The following is a 16770-nucleotide window of genomic DNA, read 5'->3' as shown; positions in this document are numbered from 1 at the left end:
GCCGCATTGCTTGGAAGGGGTCAAAATTAGGCTTTCTGAATCTCTGCTCCGTGGACCGCGTAAAAGTGTAGCGCGGCCGCGGAGCCTGACCGCGGACCGCATAAAAATGAACTCGGCCGCATAGCCTCCCTTTGAATATTGCCATTCTCTGAACCTCCTAGTGCGGCCGCGTTCACAGTTGCGCGGTCCGCACTAGGGCCTCTTTTTCTCAACTTCCTTGGTCTTTGACACTTGAGCAGGTTTCACTCCTTTCTGAGCCGATACTTGACTTTTGTCGCTTTGTCGATCAAACCTGCAATCAAGTACAACTTGTGAGCGTTTTGGGACTATTTTGTAGCAATTTTAAAACAAAAGCGTAGGCAAGTAGGGGTATAAAACACGTTAAAATCCTAACTTATCAGCTATGCCGGGGATGCCACTGATTGAGTGGCGAGATTCGACGGTTTATGTTCCCAGTAGGGTGATTTTTATTTTTGAAGACCCAGCACATGGTGGGAAGGGTTGTCTTTCTTATTTGATCTTCGTGAGGGATATTAGTGCAGAGACACTTACCGTTGATTCAGTTCCGGCGGTGAGGGATTTTTCCGGATGTGTTTCCTGCTGCTGGGCATGTCGCCGGACAGGATTGTTGATTTCGGTATTGATTTGGTGGCTGGATGCCGTATCGTATGGCACCGGCGGAGTTAAAGAAGTTGAAGGAGCAGCTTCAGGAACTCCTTGATAAGGGGTTCATTGGTAGGTCAATATGGATGTGCGTTCTGCATCGAGTCGGCCTTGTTGACTCCGAGTTGCTATTTTCGAGGGATGTGTTGATTCGATTGTTATTGAGCTTATTAGTTTTCTGGGGAGATCTATGAGTTACCTTTCCGTGTTGCGGGACGTTATGATTTGTTGGTTATAGGCACATATGGTGCGGTTCTATTGGGGTCTCATAGTGGAATTCGAGCGGGAAGAGTATTGAGTATTGCTCGGTAGATGGCATATCGGTTGTGTCCTTTCGGGTTTGTGTGGTGTTATTTCATTTGCTTCGCCGTGGTTATGATGATTTGCTTTTGGTTCTAGACAGCAAATTGCGCATGGTTGTTGATTTTGAGCATAGTGACTTGAGGTGTTTCATGTGGACCGATGTTCGGATAAGGCCACGCATTGTAGCGAGGTTATGTGGAGGTATGATCGTTTGGGTTAGATTCGTATGTTCTGGTTCTACAATGTGTGATGGGTTCTCAGCATTGCGTTAGGGTGGTACTGGTGAGCTTGCAGTACAGCTCTCTCATTTGGGTCATCTTTCCATGATTTGAGTACATTTGGACTGTTGCTTATTAGTGCGCGGGTTGCAAGAGTTGTGGATTTAGGTTGTATCGATGTGTCATGTTTCCAGAGTAGTCGTGTTGGATGAGATGAGGTCATTGGGATCTAGAATGGATACTATCGGATTCGATTTCAGCATGTTGGAAGGATAATATCGGGATTCGGTTTAGAAGTTTACTATGGTCCTTGCCAAAGAAGAGGGAGCTCCACGATCAGTGGATCTGAGGAATTGTTATGATTTTCTGCATGTTTCATTCATCGTTGGCAGTACGAAAGTATTGGAATGAGGCCTTATTTCATAAGAGGTATATTATCGATATTCGGTTGTTTTGAGCAGTGCTGTTATTTGGAGTCTTCGCTATGAGTGTTCGAGTTGTATGGTATATCCTGTGGTTTCCATCTTGAGTTATGGTTATGGCTTGCTACAGCGTGTTTACATTTATTCGGTGTGCAGATGTGAGATTCTGATCTTATAGATAAATTTCGAAAGTGGAAATTTGGTTCTAAGGTTTATGGGCTAGATTGGATTGTGAAATTTTAGTTACGTTGTGCTATCGGACCTATATGAGATAGGGTGACGTGGGATCACCCCCGGGTATGTGCATGGTAAGGTTATACAGCAATTTGATGGTTTTCGGAACAACTCTGGGCATGTTCGAGGGCGAACGTATGTTTAACTGGGGCAGGATGTAACGACCCGGCCGGTCATTTTAAGAATTTCAGCCCTGTTTTCCCCATTTCTGCTTCTTTATGTCATGTTCAGCTGTATTATGTGGTATCGGGTTGGTTGGTTCGAGTTCGGAAAGGTTTTGTGGAGGAATGAGACACTTAGTCTCTTAAGTTGGCCATTTAGTTGGAAAAAGTCAACCGGAAGTTGACTTGTGAGTAAACGATCTCGGAATTTAGTTTTTGTGATTCGGATAGCTTCGTGAGGTGATTTGGGACTTAGGAGCGTGTTCGGAATGTAATTTGGAGGTCTGTGGTAGATTTAGGCTTGAATTGGCAAAATTGGAATTTTGGCGCTTTCCGGTTGGTAGTGGAAATTTTGATATCGGGGTCGGAATGGGATTCCGAAAGTTGGAGTAGGTCTGTGGTGTCATTTGGGACGTGTGTGCAAAATTTCAGGTCATTCGGACGAGGTTTGATAGACTTTTTGATCGAATTCGGAATTTGGAAGTTTTTGGAATCCTTAGGCTTGAATCCGAGGGTGATTTGATGTTTTGATGTTGTTTTGAGCGTTCCAAAGGTTGGAGCAAGCTTACATGATGTTATGTGACTTGTCGGTATGTTTGGTTGAGGTCACGAGGGCCTCGGGATGGTTTTGAGTGGTTGACGGGGAATTTGGAATTTGAGTTGTGCTGCAGATTTTGCTGTTCCTGTTATTTCCGCACCTGCGGATTGGGGACCGCAGGTGCGAGGTCCGCAGAAGCAGTTATGTAGCGCAGGTGCGCAACAGGGGTCACAGGTGCGGTTTGGTCCCGGCATCTGCGATGACCACAGGCGCGGTCAGGCAACCGCCGAAGCAGAAATGCCTTTTAATGAAATTCCGCAGAAGCGGAGGATTTTTCGCAGATGCGGAAGTGCTGGGCAGAGTGTATATAAAGGCTCCTTCGCGAATTTTTGGTCACTCTTCACCATTTTTGGCCGAGATTTGAGCTTTGGGCAGTGATTTTCAAGAGGAATCAAGATTTTCAATGGGGAAAGTTACTTAGGCTTATTATTTGTGTTTATGATGATTTTTCCATTGTTTAATCATGAAATTAGTGGGATTTAAAGCCTAAAAATGGAGGATTAGGGCTTGAGTTTTGGAGAGCTTTGAGTGGTGATTTGAGGGGCCATTTGAGGTTCGATTTTGATGTTCTTGGTATGTATAGACTCGTGAGAGGATAAGGATTTTAGTGATGTGATTTTTATCGGAATCCGAGGCGTGGGCCCGGGGGTCGGGTTTGACCAAATTCGGGATTTGTGATGTAATTTGATAATTTTTGCGTGGGCTTTGTTCCCTTAGCATATATTGATGTTATGGTTCTGATTTTGGTTAGATTCGGGACATTTGGAGGCCGAATCGAGAGGCCAGGGCGTCGCGGGCTACAGTTTGGCTTGGCTTGAGGTAAGCAACGCTTCCAAACTTGATTCTGAGGGTTCGAAACCCCGAATATGTGTTCTATGATTACTATTGAGGTGACGCAAATGCCAAGTGAGGGGCTTTTGGGCGTGCACCGTGAGAATTGCGGCCTGGATCATTTCGTGTCACCGCTTAGTGACTCTTCCTTGCTGATATGTGTGTTGTAATTATGTGATTAAGTTAATGAGCTGCAAATCATGCTAATCATCATGTTAAGTCTTTATGCCAATACTGTTGAGACCCAAGAGGTCGTTTCTTGCTGTCATATCATTAGCTTCATTGATATTCTGTACTCAGTCCTGTTCATGCATATTATATCATGCCTCAGTCTCAATTATTGTTATTTGACACATCATATCATTGTTGAGCCTGTGTGTGTGAGACTGGAGAGTGATGACTGAGTGAGGCCGAGAGCCTGATATTGAGTGACAGTATAGGATAGGGCTGCACACCGCAGCGAGATATTGAACATGCCTTCGTTGGCTTGTTATAGCGCTTGGGCTAAGAGAAGCCCCTCTGGAGTCTTTACACCCCCAGTGAGCGCAGTTGATGATATTGAGGGATGGATCTTCCCTGGATATGGATCTTGTCCGAAGTATTTATATTTGGAGATGGATCTTCTCCATATGCTGGAATGGCCTTCCTCGGTACTCGATGACTATCGTCGGTGATGTGTATATATTTCGAGATGGATCTTCCCTGGGCCTTGAGAACTATACACAGTACCGAGTGGTTGTGAGTTTGTTATTGATATTATCTGGAGATGGATCTTCTCCGTAGGCTGGAATGGCCTTCCTCAGTACTGAGTGATTGCTGTCAGAGATGTATATATTCCGGGATGGATCTTCCCTAGGCCGTATGATCCATATACAGTACTGAGCGGATGAGCATTTGAGGTTGTGGGCACATGAGGCACTCAGCATGGTGCATTCCATATAGCATGTGCATTGACATGTAGATGTGTAGAGTTACACTCCTTTACCTTGTTCTTACCTGCTCTGTTTTACTGTTCGAGCTATTTATTTAACTGAAAGCATGCCTACGTTTCTGTACATTATTTCTGTTATCCTTGAGGAGGTTGAGTTCGTCACTACCTATCAGTCCAAAGGTTGGACTTGTTACTTACTGAGTTGGTGTGCTCACGTTACCCCCTGTACCTCGTGTGCAGATTCAGGCACTTTGGATCCAGTGGCGGATGTTTGATCGAGGCTTCTGACTTAGAAGATTATTGAGGTAGCTGCACGGTGTTCGCAGGCCTTGGCTCTCCACCTTACTTTCTAGTTGTATTTCAGTTATTCCCTTAGACATTATATGAGACTATGTATTTTTCCTTAGACGCTCATGCACTCAGTGACACCCCGGTTTTGGGCTGGATTGTATTTATTCTTGGAATTTCTTATGTTTCAAATAGTTCTTTAACTTTCAAAAGCTTCCGTAAATGTTTTCAAACTTATTAATATCGGGTTGATTGTTGAGTTGAGGCTAGCCTAGTTTTACTATAGGCGCCATCACGACGGGTCGGGTTTTGGGTCGTGACATTGGGAGAATTTCTAGTCTCTCAAACTTGAGGAACCCCCAAGTTGAGTCTTTACAGACGGAAAAGTTAAACTCATTAGTTATCCATTTTCTAAGTGCATAACATAGTTCTTATCCATATTGTGACCCGTTTCTAAAAAAGTTCATTATCCAACTCATTTTTAGTGGATTATATGGATGAATAATTATTATTTTTATCCATTTTACCACAACTAATAGTGATCTATGTCAGAGGAAAAAGAGGAGAAATACTTTGAAAACTGAGATGAGGAGTGTGGATGTATGGGGAAGGTTACATATATAGTTCACGACCAAATCCATGAGATGATAGGGTTGAGGGCAAACTCAGTTGGTGAGCTCCCTGCCATTCACTTTCGCAGTTCAAGTGGAGAGTTCAAACTCTATCAGTAGCCTAGCGTACGTAACATCTCCTTACCTGGCCTCCTTTTCCCTCCTTGATGTAAGAAAATTCCAGGCCATGATCGCCAACTACAAACTTGATCCCAAGCAAACCTTCATTCAAGTTATATATTCCATAAATCGATTAGTGTATTAGGAGATATCCCCTTTATTCTTATACAACGGGATCATCGTACCCCATCTTTATTTCTCGAGCATTTTCTTCATCTTAAAAATGACATTGAATAGCTCAGTTAGTCATTCCAAACCCGCCTTTACTTACGCTCTTCCAGAATTTCATCGGGATTTCGTCCAAAAAATGACATTGAATATAAGCACATATACCTATCTAAATAAGTTATAGTGGCAAAAGCAAAATGTCATCCGATATTATTAATAACTAGTAGATGTCACGAAGGACATTCCAAAATCAATTGTCAATTCAACAACTATCCTAAGATTAGGAGAAATTCGAATATGAAGCATAACTACAGAATTTAGATAGTCCCCACATTTTAACCAAATTAAACAAATAAAAGTAGTCTCACCCCGCAACGTGAAGCTCACCAAACTTCACTTTTTAGCTTGGGAAAATGGCTAAATATATCCCTCTATTTTGGTATATTGTTCATATTTATCCTCCGTTATACTATTGAGACATATCTACCCTTATCGTTAATAAAACTTTTTAAAAATATATCTAATGGAATCCACAAGATAAATAAAATAATCATTTTAAAAAAAAATCATTAACCCAAAACCCATTAAACCCATCATATGAAAATACGGAACCTAGATTTCTGAGACGTCTTAACACATTTTATTCATTTAGAGAGAGACCGAGAATAATGGTGGTAATAGGATTAGTAAGAACTTATATTTTTGGTTCTAGTTGCTCATGGTGGCTTTAGGATGTCATGTTAGCACTTTTGGTTGTATTTTTTTTTGTTGGTTATAACATGGCATTCCTTTGTCTTATGCAATGCACACTTGATAGTTGGTTTGTATGTCGGTAACAACTGATATATTGTCACGATCCGGAATTTCCACCTTCGGGACCGTGATGACGCCTAACATCACAATTGCTAGGCAAGCCAATGTTAGAGAGTTCACAAAATCAACTTCAACAATTTTTTAATGATAGAATTTAATTAAGCCAAACAGAAACTAAACAGAGTTTGCGAAATATTATAAACCCAAAGTAACTGAAACATTTAGGCTCTGGAGCCACAACTCACGAGCTACTACGATTTACTACAAACAGAGTCTGAAAGATAAGACACTGTTGTGAAAGAAAAAGAACAAAAAAATAACAAGTCTAAGAAGAGACCTTCATTCAAGTTATATATTCCATAAATCGATTAGTATATTAGGAGATATCCCCTTTATTCTTATACAACGGGATCATCGTACCCCATCTTTATTTCTCGGGTATTTTCTTCATCTTAAAAATGACATTGAATAGCTCAGTTAGTCATTCCAAACCCGCCTTTACTTACGCTCTTCCAGAATTTCATCGGGATTTCGTCCAAAAAATGACATTGAATATAAGCACATATACCTATCTAAATAAGTTATAGTGGCAAAAGCAAAATGTCATCCGATATTATTAATAACTAGTAGATGTCACGAAGGACATTCCAAAATCAATTGTCAATTCAACAACTATCCTAAGATTAGGAGAAATTCGAATATGAAGCATAACTACAGAATTTAGATAGTCCCCACATTTTAACCAAATTAAACAAATAAAAGTAGTCTCACCCCGCAACGTGAAGCTCACCAAACTTCACTTTTTAGCTTGGGAAAATGGCTAAATATATCCCTCTATTTTGGTATATTGTTCATATTTATCCTCCGTTATACTATTGAGACATATCTACCCTTATCGTTAATAAAACTTTTTAAAAATATATCTAATGGAATCCACAAGATAAATAAAATAATCATTTTAAAAAAAAATCATTAACCCATAACCCATTAAACCCATCATATGAAAATACGGAACCTAGATTTCTGAGACGTCTTAACACATTTTATTCATTTAGAGAGAGACCGAGAATAATGGTGGTAATAGGATTAGTAAGAACTTATATTTTTGGTTCTAGTTGCTCATGGTGGCTTTAGGATGTCATGTTAGCACTTTTGGTTGTATCTTTTTTTTTGTGGTTATAACATGGCATTCCTTTGTCTTATGCAATGCACACTTGATAGTTGGTTTGTATGTCGGTAACAACTGATATATTGTCACGATCCGGAATTTCCACCTTCGGGACCGTGATGACGCCTAACATCACAATTGCTAGGCAAGCCAATGTTAGAGAGTTCACAAAATCAACTTCAACAATTTTTTAATGATAGAATTTAATTAAGCCAAACAGAAACTAAACAGAGTTTGCGAAATATTATAAACCCAAAGTAACTGAAACATTTAGGCTATGGAGCCACAACTCACGAGCTACTACGATTTACTACAAACAGAGTCTGAAAGATAAGACACTGTTGTGAAAGAAAAAGAACAAAAAAATAACAAGTCTAAGAAGAGACGCCAGGGTCTACGGATGCCAGCAGATCTACCTTGGTCTCCTGTCAATCAAGTCCAGCTGCTACTCTCGGGGTCAACTCAGGCCAGTACCAAAATCTGCACAGAAAGTGCAGAGTGCACTATCAGTACAACCGACCCCATGTACTGGTAAGTGCCGAGCCTAACCTCGGCGAAGTAGTGACGAGGCTAGGACAAGACACATACATAAACCTGTGCAGTTAAACAATACACGATCACAATAACTACTAATAGAATCTAAACAGATAATAACGGGAGGGGAAACACGCTGAGGGGATTGCAAGATAAAGAATCACAACAGTAGAGAAATTTAAACAGCTAGTATACCTTGAACCAGTAACAACAAGTAAATACAGTAACAAAAAATGCACGGCATCACCCTTCGTGCTTTTACTCTCAACCTTACCAGATAATCAATAGAAACGGTACGGCATCACCCTTCGTGCTTTTACTCTCAACCTTACCATATAAATCAAATAAGAATGGCACGACATCACCCTTCATGCTTTTACTCTCAACCTCACCATATAAATCAAATAAGAATGGCACGGCATCACCCTTCGTGCTTATACTCTCATCCTCACCATATAAATAAAATAAGAATGGCACGGCATCACCCTTCGTGTTTTTAACACTCTCCCTCACCAAAACAAGGAACATTAATAATAGGGAGATAAAAATGACAACAACAAGTCTAACATCAACAATTACTTCCACAATATCAACATCGACTTTGAGTCAAAACTCAATCAATACTAAAATCCGTACATATGATAAGAACAATCAACATAACAATAAACTAGTCCAGGCATGAATATATGATCATGGAAAGCTACAATTTTACGAATAAGACTCACTAGCATGTTATGACTCAACAACGGCGCATAGGTACTCGTCACCTCACGTATACGCTGCACTCAACATTCAAACACGTAGCAAATAGGCAAATAAGATATAATCCCTCAAGCCAAGGTTAACCACGACACTTACCTCGCTCCGCGGGCCACTCAATGATCAATTATCGCTTTTCCTCTAGTATCCACCTCCGAACCATTCGTATCTAGTCACAATTAACTCAATAACATCAATTATTGCTAAAGGAATCAACTACAATGCATGAATTTAGATTTCTCAAACTTTCCCTAAAAAAGTCAAAAATCGACCCCGGGCCCCCTTGGTCAAAACCCGAGGTTCGGACCAAAATCCATTTACCCATTCACCCCAAGCCCGGATATACAATTGGTTTTGGAATCCGACCCCAAATCGAGGTCTAAATTCCCAATTTGCAAAAATCCCCAATTCTTCCTAAATCCCTAGTTTTCTACCATGAAAGAACAAAGATTAAGTCTAGGAATTCAATGGGTGATGTTAGAAATGGAAGAAAATGAGTCAAAAGTACAAACCTGTGATTTGGTGTTGAATTCCCCCTTCAAAATCACTCCTAGGTCAAGTTATAATGAAAGAGTTGTGAAATTTTTGAGAAAATCCCGTTCTGGTCTGTTTTTAAATCATTGGCGTCAGATCTTCTTTGCGTTCGCGAAGGGTCTCCCGCGATCGGGAAAGGCAGCGGCCCAAAGGCCTACGCGTTCGCGAAAGGTTGTCCGCATTCGCGGTGGCTTGTCCATTCAAAAGGTCACACACAAGAGAGTGAACGAGGTACTAACAAAATCTTGGGAAAAAAAATAGCGAACTATGCTAAAAAGCATGGAAGTGCACAAGAGATTTGGGAGGCAAAGTAAAAGAGAAGTACTTTGCTCGTTCACTCTCGCGTGCGCACGAGAGAGTGAACGAGCTAACCTAAAAGGACTTTGTATTATTTCTCTCCATGCTAACCCTATCCCATATAGATAGTCATTAAACTCACTTTAGAAGGGAGAAATCGACCAAAGGAAGCAAGAACATACAAGGGGCAAGGAGGAGAATTCTTCTACGAGTTTTTCACTTTCTTCTTCGTATTTCCATTATTGGTTATGAATTTTAGTATTGTAGTTGTGCAAACAATTATGAGTAGCTAAAATCTTTACTCTAGGGTTTGATGGAACCTCTTGGAGGATGAATTTTTGTTGCGTTTAATATAAGTTGGCCATTGGATTTTCTCTACTTGTTCAACTACATGATTATTGTGGTTGATTGAAGGGCCCTCAATTGACTGTGCCTATTTTGCGTGCATTGCTTGGAAAAGGGTACACATTTAGGTAGTTGTTGAACAACTTCACTCCTAACGTATGTGAGGAATCAATATGGAGGGTTTAAAGGTGGGATTAGGAATAACGGAACTTTGGTGCGATCTTAGTGAGCGGTAAACTAGTGCCACCTAGCGTAGTTTGGAAGAATACATCTAGTAAATTGTGGTAGTTGTTCGGAAGAGAATTACGATACCCGAAGTACTCACGATCGGTGGAGAATACTTAGGTAAAATTATAAAAAATATAGCGAGAAAAATTCCGACAATTGAGAAAATCATAACTCTAGGCCTCCTTAATATTGTCTTTAACCCTTAGTATCTTTAGTTAATAATTTTACTTTAATTAGTTATTTAATTAGTTAGAAATAAAATCTCAATCTTTATAACTTCAGAATTTGTTCAAACTTGTCTTCTTAGTGATATTGAACAGTTGTAGCTAAGTCTTAGTTCTCTTTGGAATTCGACTCCGGGCTTTTAGACCGGATTATATTTGCAGTGACCGCTTATCCTTTTTAGGACTAGAGTTGGGTGTGATCAAATTTTGGCGCCATTTCCGGGGAACTAACGGTGTAGTTTTATCTGTATATATTGCTAGGTTTCAAGTTTGAGCTTCTATTTTGTTTTGTTTTGTTTTTTTATAATTTTATTTTTTTGTACTTGTTGGTTTGAGATACATGACATCTTGAAATTATAGAGTTTAGGAGTTGTTAAGTCTATTGTTGATCCTCATAAATATTATGAAGGAAACCACCCATGGCAAAATTATTAAAATATTTTCGGGAGTGAGTTATGTGCACCAATTCAATCCTATGTGTGGAATGTGTGTGATGTGTGTGGTGGTCAAGACGGTCACTTTTACAGTTGTGCTTATACTTCTTTTTCTCCCCCAAACCCCTATTATGATGGTTCTACTTTTTCTTGTGAGGTTAACAGGAACAAACAACCCGTGGAAGCTGTCCTGAAGGAGATCAAAGATATGATAAAGTGCATCATGGAACAAAATAATGAGAAACAACTGCAAATAAAGGAAATGGGATACTATTGAAAGGTAAGAGTCAACTATTCGCAACTTGGAGGCTCAAGTGAGTCAACTGCTTGAAGTTTTTAATATTCAACAAGCTAATATTGTGGATAGTAGCCAAGAAAAACGTGAATAGTAGCCAAGAAAAACGTGAAGTATATGTAGAAATTAAGGTGCTAATGGAGGAGGTCAGAGTAGAACTTCAACAGCCTAGCCAACTACAATTTCAGGATGTCGATGTTGAAGACGTGAGACTAGAGTCAGCCAAGGACAATGAGGATATAAATTTTGTTGACTCTAGTATCATTGATGTTGAGGATGTTGAAAGTCCTGAAGTTTATATGTTTGAGTGCATTGGTCCTCACTCCAAACATTTTTCTACATTGTATTTGGATGATGATATGGAAATAGAGTCATCCAAGCCAATTGAAGAGTCAAGGGATGAGGAACAAAGTGCCTACATTCTGACATTTTTTGTGCCGGAAAAACAGGATTACGCATCCCATCTAAAGGCCAAGAAGCGTAGAGTATTATATTATTTCCTTGGGCCAAATAGATTTATTCCGCTGCCCCAAGAGCATAATCATAATCTTGAATCAAAACTTGGGGTCCAATTCATAAGTTCTAGGTGGAGGAAAAAAGTGATTCACGTCGTGTCGCGACGTTAAATCAGGCACTTGTTGGGAGGAAACCCAACTTTATCGCTTTCATTGATTTTATTTTTTTATTTTTAAAAATTGTTTTTATTGTGTTAATTTTTTAGTATAGTTTTTGATTTTCTAGGAGCATGAGAAGCAAAGCCATTGGAAGGAAGCAAAATAAAGTAAGATGGCTAGAACTAAGTGTGGGGTGCCCGCATAAAGGACCAATATCAAGGAGAAGTCTGAGTACCCTATGAGCTGTTAATGCTTCAGCCTTTGGCCTACCAGGGCGTTTCTTTTACCCTCTTGTTATTTATGGTGTGCATTAGGGACAATGCACAAGTTTAAGTGTGAGGTGGGAGAAGACTGTCTGGGTAATTTCTTGTGCTATGTTATGTATGTTAATATATATATATATATATATATATATATATATATATTAAAAAAATTAGGTAGAAATAACCTCTCTTGGTTTTTCTTATGGCCATGGTTCTTTTCCAAGGGATAACTCTTTGAACCGGACAGTAGTTTTTTTTAGGTAGAATTTTCAAAAAAAATTAGCTTTTCTCGATGATGGACTTCTTTGACAGTTTTCTTGAGGGATTAAAGTCTAAAGAAAAATGCAAAAAGATTGTCCTTTTTCTTTCTTCTGTAGAACCGATAATGGAATGGAAGAACTTGAGTATCAATACTTTTTGATATGTTTTATGTCGGGACTTAGAGCTGTAACATTTGAGCTGATTATCTTTTTTTTCGTGTTCTATGTGGCCACATGCCTTGAGAATATATATGACTTTCTTTTGACGTTTAAGTTCATTTGTGGACTCCTATGATTACCTTCCATGTTTTGAAATAATATGATGATTATGCTTTGTTGTTTAACTTAAGAGTCGGGCCTGAGCCATCCAGAGTGAATAATGTGCATTGTGTGATGTGAGGTCTTGATTATATTATGTGTTATCATGTGTTAGTCTAGAATTTGCACCGTGTGTTAGTCGAAGCGAAATAAATAAGCTTTGTGAGTCTAGGAGATGATGTAGGCGTTTCTTTGATTGTCCATTGAGCTAGTATGCCATCATAAAATAAAATTATCCTTAGATAGCCCATTTGAGCCTATAAATCTTTTCTTTGGCACCCACATTACAAGTCGATTCCCTTTTTTTGTTCTTAAGATATTTTTGAACCTTTACCTCTAAAAGCACTTACGTCGCTAGAAGAGTAAGGTGAGAGTTGGGATAGTTTATGAGTGGAACCACAGAAAGGCCAAAAGGTGCACGTATGTTTTGAAAGATCATTAGCCGGGCAACCCAAGTTTAGAGAGTGTTGAAAAAAAAATCAAAGTTGTGCTTAAAGAAGAAGGGCAAAATTTTATGTAATTTCATCGCATTGCTTGAATTGGTCATGAAGAGTGTGTATTGGAAAGTTAAGTGTAGTGCATTAAAGTGCTTAGGAGGGTTAGTCACTATACCCAAATATATCCTGCCCATCACTTAGCCTACATTACAATCTGTAAAGACCTAATTGATCCTAGCCTTCGCAAGCTTAGATTAGTAGAGACATACACTACGGGCAAGCCTATGGTACGACCTCGGGATGCACATAAATTTTGTTGAGAGAGTGAATGAATTCTTTTGATTTGTAAGTTTTTAAATTATACTTAATTCACATTTGAGTGTGTGGACTAATTCTCTCTTTGATTGTGGTGAGAGCACATGATTTACGAAGGATTGATAAAGTCCAGGCATTTTGAGCAGACATAAGAAGTGAGTCATAGTAAGGAATGTATTGGAGTCATCTTTTGAGGCTAGGATGTTAGAAGAAGTCACACAAATATTTCTAATAGTCTTGGCAAGGGTCTACTTTTGAAGAAAAATGTCAATAGTTCTTATGTTGGGTTCTAAATGTTGGTATAAACCATTGTCATTGGTGTGGTGCTTGAGTAATTTTTGTTGAAATGTGTTTCTTGACATTGTGCTTAATTTTGAAAGTTTCTCGAGGACGAGCAAGAGTTTAAGTGTGGGGTGTTGATAAAAGACTAAAAATGCATATTTTTCGGTGTACTTTCATCTCATAACTTGTGTGGTTGCGGGAGGTTACATCAGTTTTGTAGTGAATTATGCTCATTACGTGCATTCTTATGTGTAGGAGTAAGCTGGACGAAATGTGAGCAAAAGAAGTTGATTAGGGACCAAAAGACAAAAGAAGGACTTTACTCATTCACTCTCGCGTGCGCGTGAGAGAGTGAACGAGCTAGCTTGAAATCTTTAAAAAAAAAAGCGAACTAAGCTAAAGAAGCATGGAAGTGCACAAGAGATTTGGGAGGCAAAGAAAAAGAGAAGTACTTCGCTCTTTAACGAGCTAACCTTAAAAGGCTGTTTCGAAGTGGGCTTGTATTATTTCGCTTCATGCTAACCATATCCCATATAAATAGTCTTTAAACTCACTTCTGAAGGGAGAAATCGACCAAAGGAGGCAATAACACAAAAGGAGCAAGGCAGAGAATTCTTCTACGAGTTTTTCACTTTCTTCTTCTTATTTCCATTAATGGTTATGAATTTCAGTATTGTAGTTGTGCAAACAATTATGAGTAGCTAAACTCTTTACTATAGGGTTTGGTAGAACCTCTTGGAGGATGAATTTTTATTGCGTTTAATATAAATTTGCCATTGAATTTTCTCTACTTGTTCAACTACGTGATTATTGTGGTTAATTGAAGGTCCCTCACTTATCTGCGCCTATTTAGTGTGTATTTCTTGGAAAAGGGTACATATTCAGGTAGTTGTTGAACAACATCTCTCCTAACGTATGTGAGGAATCAATATGGAGGGTTTAAAGGTGGGATTAGGAATAACAAAACCTAGGTGTGATCTTAGTGAGCGGCAAACTAGTGCCAGCTAGAGGAGTTCGGAAAAATATATCTAGTAAATTGCGGTAGTTGCTCGGAAGAGAATTACGATACCCGAAGTACTCACGATCGGTGGAGAATACTTAGGCAAAATTATAAATAACGTAGCGGGGAGAATTTCGACAATTGGGGAAATCATAACTCTAGGCCTCCTTATTCTTGTCTCTAGCCCTTAGTATCTTTAGTTAATAATTCTGCTTTAATTAGTTAGTTAATTAGTTAGAAATAAAATCTCAATCTTTATAACTTCACAAAGTTATTTAAACTTGTCTTCTTAGTGATATTGAACGGTTGTAGCTAAGTCTTAGTTCTCTATGGGATTCGACTCCGGACTTTTAGACCGGATTATATTTGTAACGGCCACTTATTCTTTTTAGGACTAGAGTTGGGCGTTGTAACGACCCAAAATCCACTAGTCGTGATGGTACCTAACCCAACCCGCTAGGTAAGCCAACTAATAACTATCCAATTTCAATTATGTTAATAAGTCAATTCAACAAAATAAATTATCTAGATCTATTACATTCCCCAAGGACTGGTAGTACAATTCATGAGCTTCTAGAAATAGAGTTTACAAAGCTGACATGATAAGAATACATCTTCTGTTTGAACAGTACATAAGAGTTTTTGTCACGACCCAACCCCGGTGGTGATGGCGCCCAACATACTGCTAGGCAAGCCCGACCATTTAGACAACCTTAACCGATTAATCACAGTGGATAAATAAGTTTTCACAACTAAAATATCAAGTTAAATGCGGGAAAATCCTGAAATAAATTCTAACATCCGGAAAGCCCAAAATATAATATACTATTCAGCCCATAGAATCTGGTGTCACAAGTCTGAGCCTCTAATGCATGAGTATTAACCTTCCGGTCCCCCTACCGCAGGTGCGAAAATACCAGATACCAGCAGACCTTCACCATGCAAAAATTCCGAAACTCTCAGTTTAACCATCCGAACTCAACCCGAGGCCCCCGGGACCTCAACCAAAAACACAAACATGATCCAATGCCTTATTCAAACTTGCTCCAATCATCAAAACACCTCAAACAACACTAAAACCATCATTTCTCATCGAATTTAAGCCTAAGTTCTTCCAAAACTTCCGAATTCAAACTTGCTCCAATCATCAAAACACCTCAAACAACACTAAAACCATCATTTCTCATCGAATTCAAGCCTAAGTTCTTCCGAAACACGCATTCGATCAAAAACCCAACCAAAACACCTCCGAATGACCTGAAATTTTGCACGCACATCCCAAATCACCTAACGAAGCTACTGCATCTCTCGGAATTCCATTCCGACCCTCGGATCAAAATCTCACCTATCGACCGGAATTCGCCAAAATTCTAACTTTGCCAATTCAAGCCTAATTCTACTCCGGACCTCCAAAATCACTTTTGATCACACTCCTAAGTCACAAATCATCCCCCGAAGCTAACCGAATCATCGGAATTCATATCCGAGCCCTCTAACCCAAAAGTCCATATCCGGTTGACTTTTCCAAAACAAACCTTCCTTAAAGAGACTAAGTGTCTCATTTCCTTCTAGAACTAATCCAAATCAACTCTAACACATCAAATACTGATAATGAAGCATAAAGAAATAGAAAAATGGGGGAAACGGGGCGGTAACAAACGTGACGATGGGTTGGGTCGTCACATCCTCCCCAACTTAAACAAACGCTCGTCCTCGAGTGAGTCAAGAAATATACCTGATGCCTCAAATAGGTGGGGGTATCTGCTCCGCATCTCTCGCTCGGTCTCCCAGGTAGCCTCCTCCACGGGCCGACCTCTCCACTGTACTTTCACCGAAGCCACATCCTTTGACCTCAACTTCTGAACCTGACGATCCAAAATGGCTGCTGGCTCTACCTCATAAGTCAAGTCACCCTCCAGCTGAACTCTACTGAAATCTAGAACATGGGACGGGTCCCCAATGTACTTCCGGAGCATAGACACATGAAAAACTGGATGCACGCCCGACAAGCTAGGTGGCAAGGCAAGCTCATAAGCCACCTCCCATATCCTCCTAAGTACCTCAAAAGGTCCAATGAACAGCGGACTCAGCTTCCCTTTCTT

The sequence above is a fragment of the Nicotiana attenuata genome, unplaced genomic scaffold (assembly GCF_001879085.1).
Source record: "Nicotiana attenuata strain UT unplaced genomic scaffold, NIATTr2, whole genome shotgun sequence".
NCBI classification, from domain to species: Eukaryota; Viridiplantae; Streptophyta; class Magnoliopsida; order Solanales; family Solanaceae; genus Nicotiana; species Nicotiana attenuata.
This window is presented reverse-complemented; position numbering follows the sequence as displayed.